Below are 22160 nucleotides of genomic sequence, written 5' to 3' on the forward strand. Positions count from 1 at the left end.
TTTAGCGGAAGTCGGATGACAAAATGCGAAAGCGCAAAGTATTAAAAGTGGACGGGGCGGAATAAGGTGAATACAAAATAATTAATCAGAATACTTACTCCTGCTCACTCACGCTAAAGAACTCTTTGCTCAAGCTCGCCGTCTCTGCAAGATTAACGTTGGCAGTTTGCACGCACAGCTAGAAGATTTACATCTGTCAGACAAGGTTGCTCACGTCATCAAGCTTAGTTTGAGTTGGTTTGAGTCTGCGCGTCAGGAACGGAAGTGCTAAAAAATCACAAAAAATGGGCTTCACTTGTCTCAATTGAGTTCCAATGAGATGGCTCTGTCCACTTCTTATACTGTCTATGGCTAGACACCGAGCTCCGTACTGCGTCCTTGTACGGCAAAGTGGTTGTCGCCATCAAGTGGTCGGGAGTGTGCTAGCGCTTCAGACTCAAATATCGAGCGGAAGTTTATACGCGGTTGTGAGGTATCTGAAAACATAGTTCCACTATAGCAAATAACACGGATTGAAATCATACATTGCGCCGATATATTTGTTTTTAATCATCAACGAACACCACTAACCACTCGGTGAGTTGCACAGTTTTGAAAAGGAGCATTAAGGGTTGTTTTATGGACATTTTCGTGCATGCCCATAGACAGCCACTCTAAGCGGTCAAAGGCGATTCTAAAAAAGTAAAAAAGTCGAGACAGGACCCATCGTCAACATTCCTGCGTCCACCACTCTAGTTCATCCAAAACAAACTACAAGGTGTTAAATACCGGAATTATCCTTTAACCAGAAGATTGGCCTACTAGTTTGGGGCCAATTGAAATCATGCTATGTGCAATTGAGAATATGACAAACTTACAATCTGTTTAGGACAATTATAAAGTGTTCAGATCATTGTGTTAATTGTTCTGAGAACAGTGATCTGAGTTTGTGTCAAATCGATTGAGAAAAACTTGAATACATTTTCCTCAGTGATGACGTGAGAAGCTCATGTGTAGTTTGTCAGATGTGGGGCGGGTCTTTCAGTGGCTCCTCCCTCTCAGAGCTCTTGACTGTCTTAAAGTTTCTCTCTCTGATCATCTCAGCATTATTCTACAGCACTGCTCATCTTTACACGTCACACGGACCAAATCACAAGATGATCACGATATTCTGTGCTTTCTTTACTCTTCTGACCTGTAAGTTTTCCTCATTTCTGATGTCAGATTTAAAGTGTTTCGACACACAATCTCATATAAAGGATGTGTTTATTCTGCAGGTGTCAGTGGAGTGACTGTAGTGACTCAGAGTCCATTAATCACAGTCAATAAAGGACAAACAGCTAAATTGGACTGTAATCTGGGAATTGATTCTGGTGCTAGATGGTACAAACAGACTCCAGGAGGAGTTCCTCAATATATGTTAAGATTTTATCATGACTGGAGCTCAGTTACATATGGATCTGGTTTCTCTGCTCCGAAATTCACATCAACACATTCATCTAAATCAGATTATAGTCTGATCATCAATAATGTGGATGTTGGTGATTCTGCAGTGTATTACTGTAACACATATGACGTCTCTGCTAGTGAGCACGTATCACAGTGATTCACAGCATGACAAAAACCTCCTCACTGCTCACATTCACTTCTGCTTTTAGACAACAGATGATAAGAGCACTACTTCACTTCTCAGATCCATGACGATTAACCTAATTTAATAAATAAAACTTTAATGTTCTGTCCTGTAAGTAATTATTTTAGAAAAATATGTTTATCAACATATATAAGTGAAGTTATTAATGTAATTTCGGGAGGAGTATGCGCATCTAATCTTCTAATTAATACCAAGATATAAAACCAGCCTCTTATCATTTCTCGTGGTTAGTTCTTCCGGCATCCCTCCTCCTCCCCTTCTCCTCCTTTTGTACAATATTTGGCCTGTGTAATAGGGGGCGATCGGAGCTCAAGGAGAATGTCCTCTCTGAGCCCCTCTATAGCGGACAGCAAGCCAAAACCGTTGACCACTTACGCTAAGATTATATGGGCACAAACTCATGAAATGTTCTGTATTCCAGGTCTTCTGAAGCTACAGCAGTTTCTCATCTCTGGTCCTCAGGTGTAAAGACACACTTTCTTGAAGTGACCATAGCATGTTCCCTTCACTAACAGACTTACAGTGTGTGATGGATTCAGTTCTTCACTTTCGTTTGAAACGCCCGACAAACAGCATCTCCTTCCCAAAGTGAATTCACTCAGTGATCACAACAGATTACTCTCATCTTTCGCTGCAAATAATCATGGGAATCTCATCTACAAATGAACAATAATAACAAAGCAAAGAATGAATGACAGCAATTGGTGAAAAAGATGAGACACAAACACTTTATCTCGTGTCTTAAAGCTAGAAATTCCTCATGCTTAAAAAACTGCATAAAAACAGTTGCTTATGAACTTGTTTCTTGACATCACGACACTTAATCACTTGAAGAGCTTTAATGAAGAGAGTTGTGGTTGACTTTGAATTTAGCGCAGAACACAGCATTGTTTTGGGTGTTCGACAAGTTCCATCGCAACATATAATATTTTCTTTTTTCTTTTCTTTGTATCTTTAGGTCCAGTGTTAAAAATGACACTGTGAATGCTGAGCGAATCAGGACTATGTATTGTTTTCTTTTTTTGGTCCGGACCAAAAGAACCAGGAGAACCGAACTACAAGTGTGAACACACTGAGACAACAGCAGATTCACTGCAGTCACTGACACCTCAGAATAACAACAGCCATATGAGATTGTGTTTCAAAGCACTTTAATACTGTGATAACTCTTCACTCGAACAACAAACAGGCTGGAGACATTATGGCTTTCAACACAACGCAGCAAGATTTATTTTTCTTTGCCTTTTTACTATTGGGTAGCCTATAATAATGTAAGTCACGCAGGACCTCTTTTTTAAGCTACCCATGAGCATAGGAACTTTAACTATTACATTAACTACTTAAATAAACATTTTGTTGGGTTTTTCTAGAAACAAAAATAATAATTCCTTTGGAAATCACATTCATTTTCTGTGTGCTTTCAGCCTCTCCGTCGCGGTGAACTTTTTTTTCTTGAGCACGTCTATAAACTGAAACAAAACTCAGCGAATACTTGTCACACATATGAGCCATACCTTTATAATCATTTAAGTGTGTACTTTTAAATGATCGGATTCAAACTGAAAACAAATATTCTCTGTTTAAGTAATTTGTATAAAACCAACAAGATGTCCAGCTTCTCAAACGCTTGCTCATTAATTTTAATTTGACCACGCCCACACGCACAAAAGAGATTCACATGCAAATCTCCACATGGAACACGAACGCGCTCATTAGCCTACCTCAAAAACAAAGCACCAAAAAACTTCACAAGTCTCTGCTTTTCGTCGAGTTTGAAAGACGTACACGCCGTGAGCTTACATTGGCTTTACCTCAGAAGAAGAAGAATGCGATTTGAAGACAAGAAAGATGTAAGGTAAGAAATTCTTACTTATTAGTTTATGTTATTGTTGCATAAACTTCACATTGCAGTCAAACTGTTGCTAGATATATGGTGAATATTATAATATTTAGACCCGTGTTTACTGTTACTGTGTTTGTGGATATCTGCTCAAACATAGATATGTATAATATGGTAACCATAATGTTTCATATTTTGGAGCGCGTCGTGCGTTTGAATGTATCATATTTTGGATCGCGTTTGAAAAGCAAAACGCACCAAACATTAGGCTTCATGTTTTTACTATTATCTCATTTCATATCATCATAACGAATGGAAACATTTGAAGTAACATATGATAATAAATATATTTTTCTCATAGTTGTTACTGAAATCTTTTGGAAGATTTATAGGCTGCTATAGGTTATTGTTATTATTATTTTATTCAGCACTGCGCATAGCCTATGCCTACAAGGCACAACAAACCTGGTGTTTATTATATTATATATTGTTGGAAACATTTGTGTGTGTGTGTTCTGTGAATTTTAATAAGCAATTTTAACCAGAAAATACTGATATCTGTATGTTCACTTTTTTTTTTTTTTTCAGGGCCCAGATGCTGCACTAATGAGTCCTGCTGACTTCAACATTCTCATGAGTCTCTGTATATGAACATGGTAAAGTGAAAATCAAACACCTTGGAAATGAAAGGTATGTACAATGTTTTTAGGAATGGCACACAGGGGCCCGTTCTTCGTACGTCGCTAACTCACTTAGCTGTAATTGATTGTTGGCGATTTGGAATGATCTTGGATTGTTTGGTTCTTCGACGCTCATCCTGGACTTGCTGTCATAGCAACAGGTGCGCAAACTTAAACCTGCTCGGGAGCAGGCTTATTTCATGTTAACAGGATTAGATCCCGGCTTCATAAGCGGAGCTGATACGGGAAGTCCAGCGCAGCGCGATAGAGTGCACTTTCTTTCTGAGATATATATTTTTCTCGTGATTCGTGAGATTGTCGTTTTTTGTCGCTTTTAGGTTTAAAAAACAGTTTTAGGTTTTTTGTGGCATTTCCAAGCCACTTAAGACCCAATGTTGTAAAGCATTTTTTTTTTTTTTTTTTTAGGCTATCATAATTTTTTTATGAAGATCATACAATCATGACCATGCCGATTACAGATATGTCACTCAGGCTTCACTAACGTGATTGGTACCATAGACCATAGACTGCCATCAAGGCCTCAATGAAGGGGATTATGTGAACAGAAAGGGGGTTCACAATGTAAATGTGCAGCCCAGTTACTATTGTGATTCTTAATATTCCAGATTAGTAATATTATATCAAATTAAAAAAAGGCAGTTGACTAAAATCTTCCATATCACAAATGTGAAAGCAAAATGGCCAGGATCTGTGCATGACTTAAGAATTTTCAGAGATTCACATTTATGCACATTATTTGAAAGTGGTAAGAAAAGTTCCACAATTAAATATCAAGCTCACTGTATTACATACACTTATGCTGATCCTAACAGAACTGCATTTTTTTCATAGGTGATTATGACATGTTCCTGCCTGCAGACAGGTGTTTTATGACCCCATTCCCTGACCCAAACCAGTTACAATGCAGTATAGCCAGGACAAGGGCACACAATGAAATTAACTTTGGCTAACTAAAGGGAAGATTTCAGTGTCTGAAAAGTCTGAGGGTTGCACACCTGACAGGGCCTGTGACATTGTTGCATGTGCCATATTACACAACGTTGCCAAAAAAAACACTTTTCATTAAATGTTTAATAATAGACAAATATGCTTAGTTCCTTGTGTTTTATTTCAAGGGTAAATAAAAGCCAGTGGTCAAGTGCCTACAACAAGAGATATTAGACACATGCCTCATGCAACAAATAAAAAGGAAAAGTTGTCTATACACTGCCCACCTGTAGGCCTATGTCTCCTCTGTCTGTGCAGACTCTTCTGTAGGCCTTTCTGTAGATGTGGAATCCTGCAACTTATATTGCAGCCATAAAGCATACAAGTATAAATTAAGTAAAGTTATTTATGCACTTGCAGGTAGGCTAGTTCCTCCATATGACATCTGAGAGGGTTTATTCACTGTCCAGTGCAATGGAAACAAATGGACATTACAAAGTCGTGTACTTTCTTTCCTTTGGAAAGTTAGAAAATGTCCACTTACTGCACATTATTTATGCACTTGCAGGTAGGCTAGTTCCTCCATATGACATCTGAGAGGGTTTATTCACTGTCCAGTGCAATGGAAACAAATGGACATTACAAAGTCGTGTACTTTCTTTCCTTTGGAAAGTTAGAAAATGTCCACTTACTGCACATATTTCAGCCACCACTTACTTGGGAACAGATACAAGTGTTGGTGTATTATGTAAAAGTGCACAAAAGAGGAAAACACAATGTCATTACAATGAACTACACTCGGGAAAAATGTGATCAATAACTCATGGCAAAATATTTTTACATTAACAGAAGTAATCATTACTCAAGATTTAACAGTTGAAAACACTACAGCCTTAATTTAATGCAGCAAAAATTATTTTACAGGCTACTAAGATCTTTTCTTTTTTTTCTCAGCCTTTTTCTTGGTTGCTTTTATAATCAGACAACCATTTATTTAACAGTGCCTTTTATAAAAGAGACTATAATAACTAAAAATTACCATTATGTTGAATATTTTTGTACTTCACTTTTATTTGTTCCCATGTTCTAGTGTGGTGACTCTGACATTACAATGCACAAAGTAATTATGCAATTATTAAAATACAAAAATATAGGCTATTAAGTGCTAAAAACATCTAGCCTAACATGGCCACTTCTAATGGATTTAACCCTCTGATGGTCCTCGGTCATTTCTGACCGAATAATTTTCTGTTTTGAAATTTTAAAAATCACAGCTTCATCGGAAGGTTATGAAACTTGGTGACTTTTCTGGCATTAGGTATGTGAATACAAAAAAAAATTGAGGTCATGATCCGAGCATGCTAAGTGGTCGTAAACAAAAAGAGTCACACTCGTGGTCTTCGGTCAAAAATGACCGACCCATAGGAAATGAATGGGAAATTTACAAAAACACAAAAATTCTCTGAATTTTTGTCTGTACAATCTACAAATCGGACACGATTCTAAAAAAAAGTACACCGCAGTAAAGGGGTGACACTCTACAACATCAAGAGTGCAAAAAATTCACACCCACCCACACACACACACATACAAACACACGTTTATACACATACACACCAATAAATTCAGATTACAAAAATCTGTTTTGAATTTTTAAAAATCACAGCTTCATCAGAATGTTACGAAACTTGGTGACTTTTCTGGCATTAGGTATGTGAACACACAAAAAAGTAAAACATTTAGTTCATGATCCGAGCATGCTAAGTGGTCGTAAAAAAATTAGTCATGATTTTGGTCTTCGGTCAAAATTACCCCCATAGGAAATGAATGGGAAATTGACAAAAACACAAAAATTCTCTACAAATCAGCCACGATGCACAAAAAAAGTGCTCAGCAATGAAGGGGTGAAACTCTAAAACATCAAGAGTGAAAAACATAACATAATTAATAATTATAATTAATATATGTATATATAATTAATATAATAATTATTAAAATTATTAAAATAATAATTAATAAAATGTTATAAACCTTGGCAAAAAGTATTATTTGAGACTTTCTAAAAAAATACATTCAATCCACATCTTAAAAGTAAGTAATTTGGTCCAAAAACAACTAGAATTCACAAACATCTCCATTTAGAGCTATACAGGCATCTAGTGGTAAACCCATGCAATATCATGTTTTATTTAATTTTATGATTAATAAATTGATGAATTTTTTTTTATTTTATTTTTTTTCTGAAAGCCTAGTCTCTATTTTACCCGAAAATACTGCATAGAATTTTTTTTTTTTTTTAAATCAAAAAAATAAATTAAAATAATTATTTTCAATGGCAAAAAATGGACTATAAATATTGCATAAATATTAATAAGTTCAATCAAATTGTCTCAAAATTCTAAATTAAAAAGAATAAATATTATAGAACAAAAATAAATTGCATTGGTTTTTACTGGGATGGAGGAAGTTTCATTTTTAGGTGTCCGGTCATTTATGACCGGGAAGGCCCCCAGTGTGACTGCTAAACGAAGACCATCAGAGGGTTAAATTGTCTGCTACTTTTTGCCAGCCCTCTCTCCTGGCTTTTGCAGACTTTGAGGTGTTCCCTGGCGTTTTGATTAAACATTAAAATTCTGAATAAACTTCGACTATTAGTTCTTGCTCTGCTGAGGAGAAAAACTGAGCACGCTCTTTGGCCACGCTGAGCAGCCAATAGCAGCGTTGCTGATCAATGTTTCTACTATCGATACATATCCCCTTTTAACCAGCGCATGAACGTGCAATTATCTCAGATAACTCAATCCAGCGATACTAATCATATACGGCAAGTGTGTTCGAAGAACCGAGTTAGCCAGATCATGAGTAGCACGATGATATCATCTTGGATGTGTCATTTGATCTTGGATGTAATAAGCAACGTATGAAGAACGGGCCCCTGGTCTCAGTCTTTGGATTATTGTTTTCAATAATGTGCTTTTTTTGTCATTTGTTGTGTATCTTTGGATTATGTTGTGTTGTAAATAAATCCAAACAGTCAAAAAGCCATTCTTTTTTAAATCTCCTCATTCTTTGTGCAAGGTTGCTCAGAATGATAGGGCCTGATAGCTCCTAAAATAGGGCCATTAGGGAGTGTCTTTGTCTTTCTCAGGTGTGAAAGGCTTACATATTAATGAGGTGATCACGCCCCTTCACATAAAGCTTTCTCACACAAAAGACGTCTTACAGTTTTTAAATCAATATATTGTCTTATCTGAATGAGCAGTCAGGGTGATTTTCACATAGTTTTGGAGCAAATATTCTAGGCTACGTGATTCAAAAGTCTTGTGAAGAAATAATTAGTATGGGTTTCATGAGCTTATTTCAGTGACAATTGTTTTTTTGTATTTTCACAAACCACGCATAAACGTCATTATCTCAAAACTACAAACTTTTACACACATGCTGCTGATATATTATTGTAGCAGAGTTTGTGCTAAACACAGTGTAATCAGACTTTAGCCATGAAAATGTCACAAGTAACAGAAATAAGCACAAATGTCAGAGCATGTCAGAACACCTCCAGGCCCAGAAAACACCTCAGACCCCAGAGGGTTAAACTAACATTCATTTAACAGGAATGGAGGAAACATGATTTTGTTTCCCCCATACGTGAAGTAAGTGAGAATATTAAAGCAGTTTCTGGATGAAATGATTGGCTGAACTCCAGTGATCGTCACTCTTTCAGAGTTTCTCTTCCTCATATATGAGTCTCTCAGTCTCTCTTATTCTCTTCATCTCTCCACTAAACTCAAACTGCTTCACAGGGAAGATGCTGATCATTTTCTACTTCACTCTCCTCACTCTTCTGTCATGTAAGTTATTTCACTACAAACATGTTGTTCTCTCTGGGGTGTCAAAGTTGATGCAATTAATTGTATTGATTATAATTTTTCAGGTGTCAGATCTGTGAAAGTGATCACACAGAAACCCTCTGTGCTGACAGAACAAAAAGGCAAATCTGTGACTATGGATTGTAACATTGTAAAGGATGAGAGCTATTCTGCCCGATGGTATAAACAGAGTCCAAACGCAGCGCCTCAGTTTGTGTTGAAATTCCATCATTCAGACAACTCTCCTGACTATGGTGATGGTTTTACATCCAGCCGCTTCACATCTAGAGCTCAGTCAAAGATTGATTATAGTCTGATCATCAATAATGTGGATGTTGGTGATTCTGCAGTGTATTACTGTCACACATGGGACGACTCTGCTAAAGAGCACGTATCACAGTGATTCACACCATGACAAAAACCTCCTCACTGCTCACATTCACTTCTGCTTTTACACACATCTCACTTGTTCTTGAATTCAATATACAATTTGGGCAGTTACAGTTTACAGTTAAATTAGTATTTTTAAATAAATAATTTAAATCAAGTGTAACTCTATAGATGGACTGGTCACCTAGAGCATTTCCATGTTGGAAATGTATATTTATTTTTATTTCATATTCGTTTATTTAACAATGAGGAAAATCAAACGTAAATTTTGATTTGATGGATGTATACATACATTTACTTTGGATATCTGTTTTCTATATTATATATTACAGAATTATACAGCATATCTAAAAAAAGGAAGATGTGCATTAGTGACAGATGAAGTATCTAGTGAACTGTGACTGTGCTTCCCTAACACACTTTTTATATCATTTAATTTCATTCATGAGAAGTTTATTATTATAGACCTTTAAAAAAAGCCTAAAACTGTAAACCACATTCAAATATCACATTGAGTCATTTAAAAATATATATATTAACATGTATTAGAAATATTATATAAACCACTGACAAACACTATATTCCAAAGAAAAAAAAACTAATTTTTAATTTCTTTTTTCGATTAATTTTTAAATTGTTGTATTACAGTTCCCTTTCGAGGGAACTGGAACTGCGTTGATAAGACACTTTGGGGAACGCCCTTAGCGTAGCGGCTCTGAAGCATGAATGAAACTATAGGCTTGTTCGACTTCATGCAGCTCTGCGCAGACCGATCGGCGGCTGACTTAAAGCAGTGCATGCCGGTTAGAAATTTTGTCCGACTTGATACAGCGCCGACACCACGTGACTGTGACGTATGCCATCAAAGTACAGCGAGAGCGATTCGAGAGTAGCCGGAGAACTCAGCCAGCACAGCTTCTCAAGAGCGGCTGCACGAGGGCTGATGACGACACAGCTGTTCCACGATTGGCCGGATTCGCTGTATGACAACGATCACGTGTGTTTCATGTTTATTCGAACACCTTTAGTTCCTCTAAAGCTCACAAATCAGTTTTTTATAACAGTAAACACTCTTTTCATGTCGTTGCAATGTTATATTGTGTCATGTTTATCAAATTAAAACTGATTAAAAAACGTAGACTCCACTTCATTGATAGTAGCTTATGTTGAACTTTATTCTTGTTCAAACAGATGCTGTATGAAGCAGTACATAAAGTATTGAATGAAAATGTCTCTGAAACATCTATTATTTGGCAAATGTTGCATTTATTTCACTTCAGCTGTGGTAAAGTATGCAAACACCACGTGAGCGGTCACCACGGGAACCAGAAAGTGTCCGACTTCACATCTCCGTTTGCAGCTCCTCCCCACCTGCACGCGGCTACTCTCGCCGATCGGTTACATCCAGCCGCAGCCGATGTCGAACACACCGATTGGTGTTGCGTCATGACATGACGTGTGATGGCATACACGGAAGCTACAAAGGGACGCCAGCACACAACAGAGTTAGCTTTTTGCTCTTCAGCAAGCGCTCTGTGTGAAACTGTCTGTCCTATTTGGTGTTGTTTGTCCCATAAGAATTGTCCCAAATAAGGTCTGCATTGCAATATAGAATCTAGTGGCTCGGATCTCGCGTTTGCCGAGGCAGCGCGTAGATTACGGGGCTACTCTGCATTAAAGATTCTGTGAGGGTGCAAGGCATTCACATGTTCATGTTTGTTCATTGAGAAATATCTCAACGCACACAGCCGTGCGTTTTCGAGTGTTTCAGCCTCGCGCCCGTTGACTTTCTTCTCGAGAGATGAAAACCAAATATATTGTGAACGACTCGAATCTCACGTTTGCCGAGGCAGCACAGATTACGAGTCTGCAATAAAAGGGACACACGCGATCTGTGAAATAATACTGTTTGGGTGCAAGGCATTCACAGTCAGCTCCTGAGGGTGCTGGCAGTGTTCATTGAGAAATATCTCGGCGCGCGTGCATCCGTGCGCTGTCGGATGTTTCAACCTCGCACCTGTTGACTTTCTTCTCGAGGGATGAAAGCCAAATATATTATAACGGCTTGAATCTTGCGTTTGCCGAGGCAGCGTGTAGATTACGAGACCGTATAAATAAATATTAAAACAGTATTGTCTGGTGATTATGGCTGCATTTAATTCTATGAAATTAAAATGATGGAATATATTATCTGACTTGAAGAAGTTAGATATTTTAATTCAGCCTACCATCCAGACCATGGTTTACTTATCCAGTGTTTTTGGCTGCATTTAATTCTGAGGAATTAAAATGATGAGCAGCGAACGTCGAAAATCGTTTTTGCAGCCGACCCAGTGCAGGGTCGGGTATTGGAACAGGAAGTAAACTCCCTGCTGGTAAAAGAGGCCATAGAGTGTGTTCCTCTGCCGAGCAGGAGTTCTACGGGGTCTACAGCCACTACTTCATAGTTCCCAAGAAGGATGGAGAGTTGCGCCAACTTTAGATCTAAGGCATTTGAATCGGTTTCTGCATGAGGAGATTCAGGTTTAAGATGCTCACTATTTCCATCATCGTGAGTCAGATCAAATCTGAGGATTGGTTTGTCATGATAGATCTAAGGGACACAAACTTCCACATATCCATCCTTCCATCTCACAGGAAGTTCCTGAGGTTCGCTTTCGGGGGGCGAAGCGTTCCAATTTTGGTTTCTTCTGTACGGCCTAGCTATGGATGCAGCTCTAGCTCTGCTGAGGCTTCAAAAAGGGGTGTCAGGGTACTAAAATATATCAATTATTGGCTCATTATGGCCCAGTCACAAGAGCTGGCAGTTCGGCATTGAGATGTCGTCCTTGCCCACATCCAGAGCCTGAGGTTTAGAGAACCACGTTCCTGGGAGTGGCGTGGGACTCGGTCACGATGCAGGCACAATTGTCTCCTGCACAGATCGAGTCCATCCTGGCCACGGTGACCAGTATAAAGCTAGGCCAATCCATCACTGTAAAACATTTTTAGAGAGTGTTATGGCAGCAACGTCCAACGTCATTCCATTCGGCCTGCTGCACATGAGGGCCATGCAGTGGTGGTTGAAAACCAAGGGGTTTTCCCCAAGGGGGAACCCGTTCCGCATGATCAGGGTTACGCGCAGATGCCTTCGTTCCCTATCTATGTGGAAAAAAGCTTGGTTTCTGTCCCAAGGCCTCGTGCTGGGAGTGTCATGTCGCCGGAAAGCCGCTTCAACAGACGCCTCCCTCACGGGCTGGGGCGTGGTCATGGATGGCAGGGCTCTGAGGAGCTTCCTCCCAGACCTCAGGGGTCACCACGTAGACAGTGTGTCAGTGTTCTCCTACTTGATTCATCAGGGCGTTCTGAGATCGCGCCCTCTATCCAGATTGGCGCATCAGATCCTCCTGTGGTCCCAGGAGCAATGCACGTCCCAGGGGACCAGAATCAGTGAGCAGACATCCTGTCGAGGCAGGGGCTTAGGCCCAGGGGAATGGAGACTTCACACTAAGGTGGTGAAGTCGATATGCGAGAGGTTCGGCCCAGTGGAAGTGGATTTGTTTGCGTCTCGAGGGACGTCCCACTGTCCACTGTGGTTTTCTCTCACCCATCCAGCCCCATTGGGTTTGGATGCCATGGTACAGACGTGGCCGAGGCTACGTCTGTATGTTTTCCCCCCAAACGCTCTGCTCCCAGGAGTTCTGGAGAGGGTCCGTCGAGACAGGATCAGCCTACTTCTAGTTGTGCCGTACTGGCCGGCCCGGGTATGGTTTTCATCATAGCACTCCTGGCAGGCCAGCCTTGGCAGATCCCTCTGAGGAGGGACCTGCTTCCACAGGCCGGGGGCTCAATATTCACCCTCGACCAGACCTGTGGAAACTTTGGGCCTGGCCCCTGAGGGGGTTCAGTACCTAGAGGTTGGCCTGTTGGCTGGAGTGGTTTAAACCATACTCAGTTCCAGAGCTCCTTCCACGAGGAGATTGTACGGCCTAAAGTGGAATGTGTTTCCACTTGGTGTAGAGAGCGTGAGGTGGACACAGTTAACTGCCCGGTTGGCTTCAGTGCTGGAGCTCCTCCAAGATCGCCTCTCTGCTCGTCTTACCCCGTCCACACTCAAGGTGTACGTGGCTGCCATTGCGGCTTTCCACGCTCCTCTAGGTGATGGGCCTCTGGGGAGACATCAGCTGGTCGTACATTTCCTCCGTGGGGCTCGGAGGATGAGACCTGCGGCTCGTACTGGAGTTCCCACATGGGACCTGGCAGTGGTTCTCGAAGGGCTGGCAGAGGCCCCCTTCAAACCTCTGGAGTCGGCTGAGGCCAAGAACCTTCCCTCAAGGTAGCTTTTTTATTAGCCTTTTCTTCTCTGAGGAGAGTAGGAGATCTTCAGGTGCTCTCTATATCTCATGGGTGCCTGGAGTTTTCTCCAGGCGACATTAAGGCTATCTTGTATCCCAGGCCGGGCAATGTGCCTAAGTGCCATTTAATGTGGCACGGCTTACGGTTCTGCAGGTTTTTCAGCCTCCACCTCACGTGACGGCGGATGAAGAAAGACTTCATTTACTCTGCCCTATCAGAGCTCAAGATTTATGTCCAGAGGTCTTCTTCATGGCGGATGCTTCATCCCGCATCCAAACAGACCATCGGGATCTAACTGGGTCGTTCAGTCTCGGTCGAGTAACTGGGTTGTTCAGGCTATCTCTATGGTCTATCAGGTGCGTAGCTTGCCTTCACCTTTGGCCATGAGGTCTCATTCAACCAGAGGCATGGCGTCTTCTAGAGCCCTCATTTCAGGGGCCTCGATCCAAGTGTGCGATGCAGCTGGATGGGCCACCCCTCATACTTTCATCAGATTCTATAGCCTGGACATTCCTTCTACGCCAGGCACTCTAGTGCTCTCGTCCTAAGTGTGCCTGTGTGCAGCTTCACACAGGGACAGGCAGGGCTTGTTGTGGCATAGTGGGTACTCGTTCCCCAAAGTGTCTTATCGACGCAGTTCGAGTTCCCTCGAAAGGGAACGTCTTGTGTTACGACTGTAACCCTTGTTCCCTGAGAAAGGGAACGAGAACTGCATCCCTCCGCCAAGCCTTCCCCTGCCTGGGAGCGACTTGCTTCATCACAGAAGCTAACTCTGTTGTGTGCCTTCGTCCCTTTGTAGCTTCCGTCATGATGCAACACCACTCAAGGTTGGCTTAGTTTCATTCATGCTTCAGAGCCGCTACGCTAAGGGCATTCCCCAAAGTGTCTTATCGACGCAGTTCTCGTTCCCTCTCAGGGAACAAGGGTTACAGTCGTAACTCGAGACGTTCTTCTCAGTCGATTGGACACATTTCTCTGAACTCAGTTCATTGCTCTAAACACACTCTTATATTATAGCCAAACAGTTCATGAAGCTCTGTATTTTATTACTATCATCAAAACTACAGGTGTGTTCTCTATTGATTTCATAACATATTCAGCTATAGACACACAAATATACTAATGAAAATGCTTTTTATCATAAAGTTCTTAATGAGGAGTTTTGATTTATGTTTTTCCCCTACCCCCCAACAATTATACACAATGCACAAATGTTTGCTGTTGTACAGAACTGCGATCACTCAACTTTATTGATCACAGCTCTGATTCACATCTGGACAGAGAATTTCACACAGAAAATGTTCTAATCATGCATTATTATCATCCATGTTTCTTCTGCCTCAACATCTTCACAGGACTCTTCTGTTGTGGTTGATGGTGTTGTTAAAAAATGACTTGCTCTTATTCTATTGAAAACACACTTGGTCATCATCAGTGTTCTTGAACTTAAATTATGAATAATGTTTGGACATTTACAGAACTTTCCCCTCTGAGTCTTTCTCAAAACTACAAATGTACACTATACTAGTGTAGTAAAACACTCATAAAAGTGGAATGTCTTAGTAACACTTTAGATCTGTTTCAGCTTCTCTCAAGAAGATTTATTTATTACATGGTCAATTAGGATGATTTTCCATTTCCTTTGAAAGTCTGTACCTTCTACATCTTTTCACTCTTCTTTCATCCCTTCCTTTTGTCTTTGTGCAATTTCTCCTCTTATTCTTTCCACTTCACCCATCTCTTCTCCCTCTCCTTTTCTTAAACTCTCTCCTCCTCTCCTCTTCATCTCTTTCTACCTGTTTCACTCTTCCTCTCCCATTCCTCAACTCTCTTCCACTCTTCCACCTCTTTCTTTCCCCTTCTCATGCTTATTCTTCTTTTTTTTTTTTTTTTTGCATAACAATGTTTGTTACTTCTGAAAAAAGTTTTTTATCATTATTGCAATTGTGATTTTTGACAATTACAAAAATTGCATTTCCAGTGATGTGTGTATTATTAACCAGAAGATACCAGTTTGTGGCCAAATGAAATCATTCCATGTGCGAATGAGAATATGTACGAGGTGGGTGGGTCTTTCAGTGGCTCCTCCCTCTCAGAGCTCTTGACTGTCTTAAAGTTTCTCTCTCTGATCATCTCAGCATTATTCTACAGCACTGCTCATCTTTACACGTCACACGGACCAAATCACAAGATGATCACGATATTCTGTGCTTTCTTTACTCTTCTAACCTGTAAGTTTTCATCATTTCTGATGTCAGATTTAAAGTGTTTTGACACACAATCTCATATAAAGGATGTGTTTATTCTGCAGGTGTCAGTGGAGTGACTGTAGTGACTCAGAGTCCATTAATCACAGTCAATAAAGGACAAACAGCTAAACTGGACTGTAATCTGGGGACAGTAACTGATTATTCAGCTAGATGGTTAAAACAGACTCCAGGAGGAGTTCCTCAATATGTGTTAAGATTTCTTCATGAATGGAGCTCAGTTAAATATGGATCTGGTTTCTCTGCTCCTAAATTCACATCAACACATTCATCTAAAACAGATTATAGTCTGATCATCAATAATGTGGATGTTGGTGATTCTGCAGTGTATTACTGTGCTACATGGGACAACTCTGCTAAAGAGGAGGTATCAGTGATTCACAGCATGACAAAAACCTCCTCACTGCTCACATTCACTTCTGCTTCTAGACAACAGATGATAAGAGCACTACTTCACACCTCAGATTCATTATGATTACAAACTAATCACAGATGCTGATAATATTCTCTAATTTCTTTAGACATAAATAGCATGAATCATAACAGGATAGTGTTAAATGTTCTGTATTCCAGGTCTTCTGAAGCTACAGCAGTTTCTCATATCTGGTCCTCAGGTGTAAAGACACACTTTCTTGAAGTGACCATAGCATGTTCCCTTCACTAACAGACTTACAGTATGTGATGGATTCAGTTCCTCACTTTCGTTTGAAACGCCCGACAAACAGCATCTCCTTCCCAAAGTGAATTCACTCAGTGTTCACAACAGATTATTCTCATCTTTCGCTGCAAATAATCATGGGAATCTCATCTACAAATGAACAATAATAACAAAGCAAAGAATGAATGACAGCAACTGGTGAAAAAGATGAGACACAAACACTTTATCTTGTGTCTTAAAGCTAGAAATTCCTCATGCTAAAAAAACTGCATAAAAACAGCTTCTTATGAACTTGTTTCTTGACATCACGACACTTAATCACTTGAAGAGCTTTAATGAAGAGAGTTGTGGTTGACTTTGAATTTAGCGCAGAACACAGCATTGTTTTGGATGTTCGACAAGTTCCATCGCAACATGTCATAAAATATTTTCTTTTTTCTTTTCTTTGTATCTTTAGGTCCGGTGTTAAAAATGACTGTGTGAATGCTGAGCGAATCAGGACTATGTATTGTTTTCTTTTTTTCCGTCCTGACCAAAAGATCCAGGAGAACCGAACTACAAGTGTGAACACACTGAGACAACAGCAGATTCACTGCAGTCACTGACACCTCAGAATAACAACAGCCATATGAGATTGTGTTTCACAGCACTTTAATACACAGCCGTCAAATACAGCAAATATGAAGACTAAAACAGCAACATAAATGTGTTTGTGCTTGAATCTGAAACATTTCTCCATGAAATAAATGTGTAAAGGACACAGTCAGCCGAGGTTGAGTGAGTGTTTCACTTCTGTTTGTGTCTCTTCACAGACTGAGGAGGTTTTTGTACGACTGAACATATGAAATGTGTCACTGTGGTATTCGGACAAGGAACAAAACTCATTGTGACTGGTAAGTGATCTTTACACTGTATTTTCAATATTTTAAATCTTTTCACTGTATCAAATATAGTCAAAACTTCATTATAGAAATATAAGCTCATTATTGTAGTTAATTTAGTTAAATGTGTGAATTCAGTCAGAGACAGTTTTATCAGCACCTCCAGTAAACAGTCCTGAAATACTGACAAGACTTTCACTGCAGCTTTAACTTTATCTGTGTTTTTATCTGGTTGTACTTTTTATTCAGTTAATAATAATTATAATTATTATTATTATAGAACAGACTTTTTCATGTTGTGATTTAAGGACAAGTATCTACTTTGTGTTTAATTTGATGTATTTTTAAAAATCCTCATTGAATTATGTCCAGTATCTGTGAAACAACACATGAGAAGTTGACCTGCGGTGTGACGTGCTGTATTACATCTAAAACTGTTTTGCTAAATGTTTTTTTAATAATTACTATACATGAAGCTTTTATGAACTAGTGTATTACTCAATTTGTACCTTTATGTCACGCTGTAGGACAGTTGAAAATGAGCTAGTGAAGGCATGAAGATTATTAAAAATGGTAGTTAATATAGTGTCAGCATCTAAAATATACACTGTGTGACAAATATATTCACATCTCAACCTAAAATCTCGATGTAGAAAATAACAATCCAACAAACTACCCACATACATTACGCACTATTTGACTTTTGTGTTGCAAGTCAATATAATAAAGACATTGAGATGCATGTTTTAAACATAAATAATTATGATATTATTTATTTATTAAATAATTTGACATGTTGACATGTTGATGTGTGACATTTTCGAAGTTTAAATGTAGTCAGAGTTCAATATGTCAGATGTGTGTCTGAGATGCAGATGTTTGTTCATGTTAATGGTGATTTGTGTTGATGCTGATACAGATGTTTGTTCATGTTAATGGTGATTTGTGTTGATGCTGATGCAGATGTTTGCTCATGTTAATGGTGATTTGTGTTGATGCTGATGCAGATGTTTGTCCATGTTAATGGTGATTTGTGTTGATGCTGATGCAGATGTTTGTTCATGTTAATGGTGATTTGTGTTGATGCTGATACAGATGTTTGTCCATGTTAATGGTGATTTGTGTTGATGCTGATACAGATGTTTGTTCATGTTAATGGTGATTTGTGTTGATGCTGATGCAGATGTTTGTTCATGTTAATGGTGATTTGTGTTGATGCTGATACAGATGTTTGTCCATGTTAATGGTGATTTGTGTTGATGCTGATACAGATGTTTGTTCATGTTAATGGTGATTTGTTTTGATGCTGATGCAGATGTTTGTCCATGTTAATGGTGATTTGTGTTGATGCTGATGCAGATGTTTGTCCATGTTAATGGTGATTTGTGTTGATGCTGATGCAGATGCTGATGTTGCTCCTCCTGTGCTGAACATCCTCCGTCCATCCAGAGAAGATCTGATCAGCTCCAGTAAAGTCACTCTGGTGTGTCTGATCAATCACATGTCTGTGGCTTTTGCTGATGTGCGCTGGCTTGTGAACGGGAACTCTGTCACTACAGGCGTCTTCACCGGCTCTGCTGAACAGCAGCCTGATCAGAAATTCAAGATGAGCAGTTATTTAACCATTGAGAGCTCAGAGTGGGACAAAGACCAAGAGCTGACATGTGAAGCGTCTGTCGCCTCAAAAATCACCAGCACAAGCATCAAGAAATCTCAATGCAGCGACTAAACTCAGAGGATCTGATGTGTTGTTTGAGGGATTATGATAGCGAGTGATAATATCTTCTGACGTAGTGTAATAGAAATCATGAATATATATTAAAAATAGTTCAAGAATGTAACTTAGTAGCCTGAACTGTGTCATTTTCTGCAGACAATATTCTGGCTTTAATGCTGATGTAAGATGATTCACAACCTGTTTAATAAACCGCATGTTGAACAAACAGTTTTCTTCTTGATTTTGTAAAAAAATTAAATATGTAACCATTCAAAATGTATTAACTACTTCTTTACTAAGTCAGTTTTCACTTCTACGATCAATGGAAGAATGAATAATAAAAGTAGTATCATTGTGTAAATACTCATATAAACCATGTCTTCAGTTTTAAAATATGAAACCTCAGATCTTCAGAGGAAAGAGCAAATTAAACGAGTGTTACTGCTAGTAAATCTCATTTGTTCAGAGCACAGCAGAGATGAATGTCGTCTGAATATGGAGACGATCACATGACTGATAATGAAGAGTGACTCAATGACAAATGAAAAAATGACTATTATTTGATACAGTAAAGTTACGATCTAAACTATGAGAAACAAAATGCTCCTGATGGCCTGACATTCGTGTGATCCGACATCATGTGAATCTGGATTGTAAAGTTGATGCTGAAGTGTGTCTTCTAGCAGATGCAGTGAGCTGTGGAGATTTTCTTCAGGACAGGAAGTTGATTCTGACACACAGGAAACACCTGCTGTTATAATCAGCTCTATGGAAATCAGCAGTTTCTCTGTCTCTTTTTATCTGTTCATTCAACCAGACAAGAGCATTAACAGCAAATGATCAGGGGATCTTCATCTGTACATGAACAATAATGAAGGAGCAATAAAATGAATTCAAAATACTGGAAAAATGGGAGAAAACTAAACAAAAATTCACATACAAAACAAAGCAATATTCAGTGCTTTAAAATATAGTATTTAGTGAAATGTATGACTGCTTTTGGCTCTCAATGTTTCTAAGTTTCAGATTTTGATTATTTCAGAACATCAGATGCTTTTTTGTAAAACATTAAACTTGCATTTGTTACTTGCGTTTTATACTGGCATGAATTATTTTAATAAGAAAATACAACTGTTATTCACCAACACATTTTGGCACACAGGCCTTCATGAGGGCTAAAAGCTCGCAGGAACACAAAGACTCATTTAAATACAAGCAAAGTCAGATAGTATAACATATCAGGTAAGTGATCACACATAGCCTCTGTATTTGTAAAATTGTCCTAAAATATGTGTTTAAAGTCCCCCTGTAGTCAATAATATCCCTAAAAACTCATCTTTGATCACCAAAATTACATATTTAAACTCGAATATATATATATATATATATATATATATATATATATATATATATATATATATATATATATATATATATATATATATTCATGCCTTAAAATAGTTTTGAAAAGCCTATAACTCTACACCAGTGGTTCTCAACCTTTTTTGGGCCAGCGCCCCCTATCTATTATCCCTTACCCCCTGAGGCTCTGAGGGAGAGTAAAGCTACACTTGTGTGTCTGGCTGAGGATATTTCTGTAGCTCTGGTTCATGTCAGCTGGACAGTCAATGGACACTCTGTTACAGATGGAGTTTGGAGCAGTGCTACTGAGAAACAACAAGACAAAACCTTCAAAATGAGCAGCTCTCTGACCATCGACTCCTCGGACTGGACCGATAATGTGGATTTCTCATGTGAAGTGTCAGTGGGCTCAAAATTCACTAAGAAAAGTATCAAAAACTCACAGTGTTATTGAAATATTGTCTGAATGAAAATAACAGATGTTTTTGTCTTCTTCTTTATTTCTTCTCATATTATTTGAATTGTATGATCATATCTGAGACTTAACACGAGTATATACACTTTAATTTTTGGTTTTGGTTCTGCAATTAAAGATCTTTGGCAATGCATTTGTTTGCATTTTCTTTCATAGACATGCATGACTCTCTCTCAGGATACACCTGCACAATGTGCCTCATAATTTCAGCTTTATGTAAATCATGATGTTCCTCTGAGCTCTTTCAGAACTGAAACACACAAACTTAGGCTGTTAAGAAGTCACCGGCTGCACAGATCACAGAGAAATATATTTCATATATATTATATTTTCATATATATATAAAACCACATTGTAATTAACATGATTTTGTGATATCTAATCAATGCTTTATTATGCATCACATATCTTACTCATTTATAACTTTTACTGCATAAGATCAAACATATATTTCTGTAATTGACAGGGAACAAATTTAAAAATAACGAGTGCTTGGATAAGTCATTATAATAAATATTGCAATATTTCATAAAAAAAATTAAGAATTGTCAATTTTGATTTCTTGGTGACTTCAACATTTGGAAATCTGATCAAATAGTCGTTAAACATCGTAACAGTTGACAAATGTGTTCAAAACTGCTGTAATCGTTCTGTTATAAGAGCAGATCTGTTTGACTAATGCAGTATCACAGAAAACCAGGAAACTCTGTGGAAAGCTGTGGAATGACAGAAGAGAGAAAGATAAAACTGCAGTCAAGAGCATTTCATTATGAAACACATTTTTTTTGTAAATTTGGAGTGCTGTCAGTACAGAGAACAACGACAAAAATCGGTGTTGCCTACACCGTGTTATCCTCTTTTTAAAATTTGCACCCTGTTGACTAATCGATTGAGTAGTCGATTGTCGAGTTCACGCGCATTGGTTTAGTACCTATGATCACGCGCGTGAACTCGACAATTGATTACTATGGACTTCGACCGAAAACAGGATGTAAATACAGGTATGTGCGCTGGCTGAATAAACATCATTTTTATTAATATCTTTCACATCTACTGCAGTCAGATTGACCCGCGTTCACTCTGAAGGAATCACTCACATGACCTG

General features: G+C 38.8%; 1 gene segment (V, D, J or C); it reads left to right on the forward strand.

Annotated features, from left to right (window-relative positions):
• The first annotated feature begins 16891 nt into the window (after positions 1-16891).
• On the forward strand, positions 16892-20303 carry LOC307160526 (Ig lambda chain C region-like). The segment is given in 2 exons: positions 16892-17513; positions 18905-20303.
• Positions 20304-22160: the final 1857 nt, after the last annotated feature.

Source organism: Squalius cephalus (genome assembly GCF_949319135.1).
Source record: "Squalius cephalus genome assembly, chromosome: 1".
Taxonomy (NCBI): Eukaryota; Metazoa; Chordata; class Actinopteri; order Cypriniformes; family Leuciscidae; genus Squalius; species Squalius cephalus.